The sequence below is a fragment of the Salvia splendens genome, chromosome 8 (assembly GCF_004379255.2).
Source record: "Salvia splendens isolate huo1 chromosome 8, SspV2, whole genome shotgun sequence".
Taxonomy (NCBI): domain Eukaryota; kingdom Viridiplantae; phylum Streptophyta; class Magnoliopsida; order Lamiales; family Lamiaceae; genus Salvia; species Salvia splendens.
In genome coordinates, this window is record NC_056039.1 from 24,304,797 (window position 1) to 24,310,451 (window position 5,655).

The following is a 5,655-nucleotide window of genomic DNA, read 5'->3' on the forward strand; positions in this document are numbered from 1 at the left end:
TTGCATTTAAGATGTTGGATATTGAGAGTGAGTGAACCTAGCCCTCACTATATTCTAAGCCTTGTTCTGAGTGACATTGGTGAGTGAATTGGGGGTGGGATTACCCATTGGGAAGTGAGTTCTTACTAAAATCTCCCCTTCTTGTGTGTGTGAGTGTGGATTTTACTAACCCCTAGGACTAGATCCTAGTATATTTTTATTTCTTATTGTAGGTACCATTGTGAATGCCATCTCGTACTAGATCTACCACGATGGGGGATCCGCAACCGGGAGCGAGCTCATGAGGACTACCTTTGTACCAAAGTCCTATTTCCTCCGACTTCAAGGGGAGTTTCAAGTTTTGAAGCAAGGGACGAAGAGCGTAATGGAGTACTACTACGAACTCCTATCATTGATGAGCAAAGTAGGGGTGGAGGAGCGAGAAGAGGCGACTCAAGATTGATTTATCCATGGTCTTAACATCAACTTGAAGCACAAGGTGCAAGTGGAAGCATTGAGGGGAATTTCCTTGGATGAGGTGATTGGGTTTGCCGACACTTTTGAGAGGCAAAGTAAGGAGTTGGTTTCTAGCCGGGCTAAATGGGCGTCTAGCCAAACCGGAGGGACGGGGACTAGCAAATGGAGCGCTCTCGGCAAGAAGGTGGAAAACACGGCTAATCCAAATACCCAAGGGAGACCGACCGTGAAGGCTTTACCGGGTACTCAACCTATTAAAACTATAGCCCCTATGGAAGACAAGAAGGTTCAATGTTTCAAGTGCAAGGGGTATGGTCATTATGCACGTGAGTGCCCAAACCAACGGGTAATGGTTATCGGGCAAGATGGTAGCGTGTATAGTGAGGAAGATGAAGAAGAAGGGGAGGGTGTGGGCACTAAAGAAGTGAGCCCGGACACCGACATAGCTTTTTCTAGTGGCGATGATGAAGATACACCCTTAAGGGCTATGGTTGTACTCCGAATGCTCAATGTACAACCCAACCTTGAGGAGCATAAGGAGCAAAGGTGCAACATCTTTCATATGAAGTGTAAGGTGAAGTCCAAGACGTGCTTGGTCATCATAGATGGAGGGAGTTGTACAAATGTGGTGTGTGACCGGTTGGTGGCCAAGTTGGGATTGAAGGTTCTTAAACACCCAAACCCCTACAAATTGCAATGGTTAGGGGATTCCGGGGAGTTGAAGGTGAAGGCTCAATGCAAAGTTCCATTGAAGATTGGGGAAGTAGAAGAAGAAAACCTATGTGATATCATTCCTATGACGGCATGTTATGTTTTGCTAGGGAGGCCATGGGAGTTTGATAGAAGGGCCTACAAAAATGGCTTCACGAATGAGTATTTCTACATGCTCAACGGGGTGAAGGTTCGTTTGATGCCATTCCTACCTAGTGTCGTGTTTGAGGCTAGCCAACATCTACAAAAGGAAAGAGAGAGAGATAAGGAAAAAAGGCTAGTAAAAGAATGTGAGCTAAAAAAGCCAAGTGAGAGTGGGGGTGGGGAGAGAAAAATAAAAATGTCCAAAGGAGAGCACCCTCAAACAAGAGAGGGAAATGAATGTTTGTTAGCTAGTAAAACCGACCTTGGGTCTAAACAATCACCTCTCCGTTCTACTCATGGTCCGTAAGGATTTGTGCTTAGTTACTAACCTTGACCCATGTCCTTTGATTGTCCAAAGTGTGTTGCAGGAATTTGAAGATGTATTCCCGGAGGAACTCCCGAGTGAACTCCCTCCCATGAGGGGGATCGAGCATCAAATTGACTTTTTGCTGGGATCATCACTCCCAAACCGGGCCGCATACAAGGCGAATCCCAAGGAGACACAAGAGCTACAAAGGCAAGTCGAGGAACTCCTTGCCAAAGGTCTAATTCGTGAATCTCTATCTCCTTGTGTCGTACCCGTCATTCTTGTACCTAAGAAAGACGGTAGTTGGAGGATGTGTGTCGATTGTAGGGCAATTAACAAAATCACCATCAAATATAGACACCCTATACCTAGGTTAGACGACATGTTAGAGGACCTTTGTGGCTCTATATGTTTCTCTAAAATTGATTTGGCTAGTGGATATCACCAAATTCGCATGAAAGAAGGAGATGAATGGAAAACTGCTTTTAAAACCAAATTTGGCTTGTATGAATGGCTTGTGATGCCTTTTGGTTTAACTAATGCCCCTTCTACATTCATGCGTTTGATGAATCATGTGCTTCGTCCTTTTATTGGGAAATTTGTGGTGGTATATTTTGATGATATCTTGATTTATAGTCGTAGTGTTGAAGAGCATTCTAGTCATCTTCGGAATGTGCTTGAAGTGTTGAGAATGCATGTTTTATATGCCAAGTTGCCTAAATGCACTTTTTGTGTTGAGGAAGTTGTGTTTCTTGGTTTTGTTGTGGGAAAGGACGGAGTGCGGGTAGATGAAGAAAAGGTGAAAGCCATTAGTGAATGGCCGACACCTAGGAATGTGCGTGAGGTTAGGTCTTTTCATGGCCTTGCTAGTTTCTATAGGAGGTTTGTTAGGGATTTTTCCACAAAAGCTTCACCCTTGAACCACCTTGTCAAAAAAATGTTGAGTTTAAGTGGGGGGAGGAGCAAGAGAGAGCGTTTAATACTTTGAAAAATGACCTCACACATGCTCCCTTACTAGCACTCCCTAATTTTGATAAAACTTTTGAACTTGAGTGTGATGCAAGTGGTGTGGGGATTGGGGGAGTTCTCATGCAAGAGGGTAAGCCCATAGCTTATTTCTCGGAAAAACTAAATCAAGCCCAATTGAACTATCCCACGTACGACAAGGAGTTGTATGCTATAGTTCGTTGCCTTGAGAATTTGCAACACTACTTGATGCACAAGGAGTTTGTGATACACACGGATCATGAGTCTATTAAGTTCTTAGGAGGGCAACATAAACTTGATAAAAGACATGCTAAATGGAGTGTTTTCCTAGAGACTTTTCCCTATGTCATTAGATATAAGAACGGAAAGGACAATGTGGTGGCCGATGCTCTTTCTAGGAAACCTTTTGAGACCTTGCATGATGGTGCTTTACTTATGAGTGATACCGTGTGTTTGAGAAAACGTGTGCGTGCTATGTGTGCCTCCAATTATGTTGGATTTGAGTTTATTAAAGACCTTTATGAGCATGATCATGACTTTTCTTTTATTTACGGGGCTTGTGAAAAAGGTGCTTTTGATAAATACTATAAGTTGGATGGCTATCTTTTTAGAGAGAATAGGGGGTGCATACCTTCATGCTCTTTGAGAAATTTGTTGATTAAGGAGGCTCACCTAGGGGGCCTAATGGGTCATTTTGGGTTGCTTAAAACTTTTGACATACTAAGTGAGCATTTCTTTTGGCCTTGCATGAAGAAGCATGTTGAAAAGTTTTGTAGTAGTTGCTTAGAGTGTAGGCAAGCCAAGTCTAAATCTAACAATTAATGTCTTTACACCCCTTTGCCTACTCCTACACATCCTTGGGTAGACTTGTCCATGGACTTTGTTCTAGGTCTCCCAATGTCTCCTCGAAAAAATGATAGCATCTTTGTGGTGGTGGATAGGTTTTCCAAAATGGCTCACTTCATTCCATGTCGGAAGACAAGTGATGCCAAATTCGTTGCTAGTTTATTTTTCAATGAGGTTGTAAGAATCCATGGGGTGCCAAGAACTATTGTAAGTAATAGAGACGTCAATTTTTTGAGTTTCTTTTGGAAAACACTTTGGGGTAGGATGGGTACCAAACTTCTTTTCTCTACCACCGCACATCCACAAACGGATGGTCAAACGGAAGTTGTAAACCGTTCATTGGGTACTCTTCTCCGTGCCTTGGTTTTTGAAAATAAAGATTCTTGGGAAGAATGTTTGCCTATAGCCGAGTTTGCTTATAATAGGACCATACATTCCACCACCCAACAATCCCCTTTTGAGGTTGTATATGGTTTCAATCCTCTCACCCCGTTGGATTTGTCCACGGCCGATTTACCTTTGTCTTATATGGTTGATGTAGGTGGGATGGAGAAGGCTAAGTTTGTGCAAGACTGTCATACTCGAGTGCAAGAACGAATCCGCAAGATGGGAGAACAAGTAGCTCAAAGGGTGAACAAAGGGCGGAAGAAAATGTTGTTCAACCCCGGAGATTTGGGTGTGGGTACACTTTCAGAAAATACGTTTTCCCGACAAAGCAAGATCCAAGCTTGCCCCGGGAGGGGATGGTCCATTTATGGTCCTAGTGTGTGTGAACGACAATGCCTATATCATTGACCTTCCCGGTGAGTATAACGTGAGTTGTACCTTTAATGTGGCTGACTTGAGCCCGTTTGATTTTGTAGGGGACGGCCCAGATTTGAGGACAAATCCTTCTCAAGAGGGAGAGGATGATACGAACGAGAGGTCCAAGGCCCGGGCTGGCCCGAGCACGACTCCCCTTAAGCTGCCCGGGAGGCCCATCACGAGATCTATGAGACAAAAGCTTCGGGAGGGCGTTTCAAGCTTCATCGGGAGAGCAATGGAGGAGGCAGACGGAACGCCCGGTCGGGCGAATCCACCCCTCCAAAACGCCCGATCGGGCGTTTGTGCGCTGATTGTCGTCCACATTCCAGAGAGTTCACCCGGTCGGGCGAACTCACCGCGGCGAGTCCAGAGAATTCGCCCGACCGGGTGATTTCACATGTCCAAAAGCCCGGCCGGGTGATTCAACTTTTGTAGCCGAATTTCTTATGTTTTAACCCTTTGTCTTGGGATTCCAACCCTAGGTATAAATACCATTTTGTAAGACTTTAGTTGGCAGACTTTGATGAATGTTATTTTAAAGACTCCTTTGAGAGCATCTCCCTTGTAAGATTTTTATCCAAATTCCAACATTGTGGGTTGCTTGGTTTATGTTTATTAGACTAGATCAAGTATAGGTATGCATTTATGGTTGTGTAGTCATGATTGTGGAGCCAATGGAGTATTTGCTTTGGGTGAAAGTAGCCTAGGATTGCCTTCATCTTTTTGAGGGAGGTCATAGGTTCCCAAAGAGGATTACTCCCTCTTTACACTTTCTTCTCACCTCTTTTCTCTCCATCAAAATCCAATTTGAGCCTAATTTTTGTGGCTAGCTCAACTAATCTTTGTTTATCTTAACTAAAAAGTGAGATCAAACACTACTTTGGGTATTTCTTGGGCACATGGAAGGATTCCCTCACAAGGAACCTTATCTCTGATACCAATTGTTGGGGTTTGAAGCCCCTTGCACAGCGGAAGACTTGTACAAAACAAATAAATCAGACGTGGGATCTATTTGACCGATTACGAGATTAATCTATTCACATGTTAACACAGAATTGCATGCTAGAATGCAAATAATTCATGCTCATAGAATATAAATCCCAAGCATGAATTCTACGGTTTAGAGTTACCGATTTGGTTCTCCAAAGAATCGTCGATTGCTTGCGTCTTCTCCACGATGATCTTCAATACTAGACCACGGATCTTCTGACTGGTGTCCCGAACTGTATTCCGAAATCAGTGTGGGTTGATCTTATCGAAACACTAGGACTCGAATAAAGAAGACAGAACTTTCTCACGGAGGAGGAGCTGAAAAACTCACAGAGGAGAAAATCACTAGAAAAATCGTCCCCTTCTCCAAAATAGGAGTGGGCGAAATTTCATGATGAAAATAATTGATT

At 43.6% G+C, this 5,655-nt stretch overlaps 1 pseudogene; it reads left to right on the top strand.

The window, feature by feature from the left end:
• Nucleotides 1–280: 280 nt before the first annotated feature.
• On the top strand, nt 281–4,879 carry LOC121745946 (annotated as a pseudogene).
• The last annotated feature ends 776 nt before the right edge of the window (nt 4,880–5,655 follow it).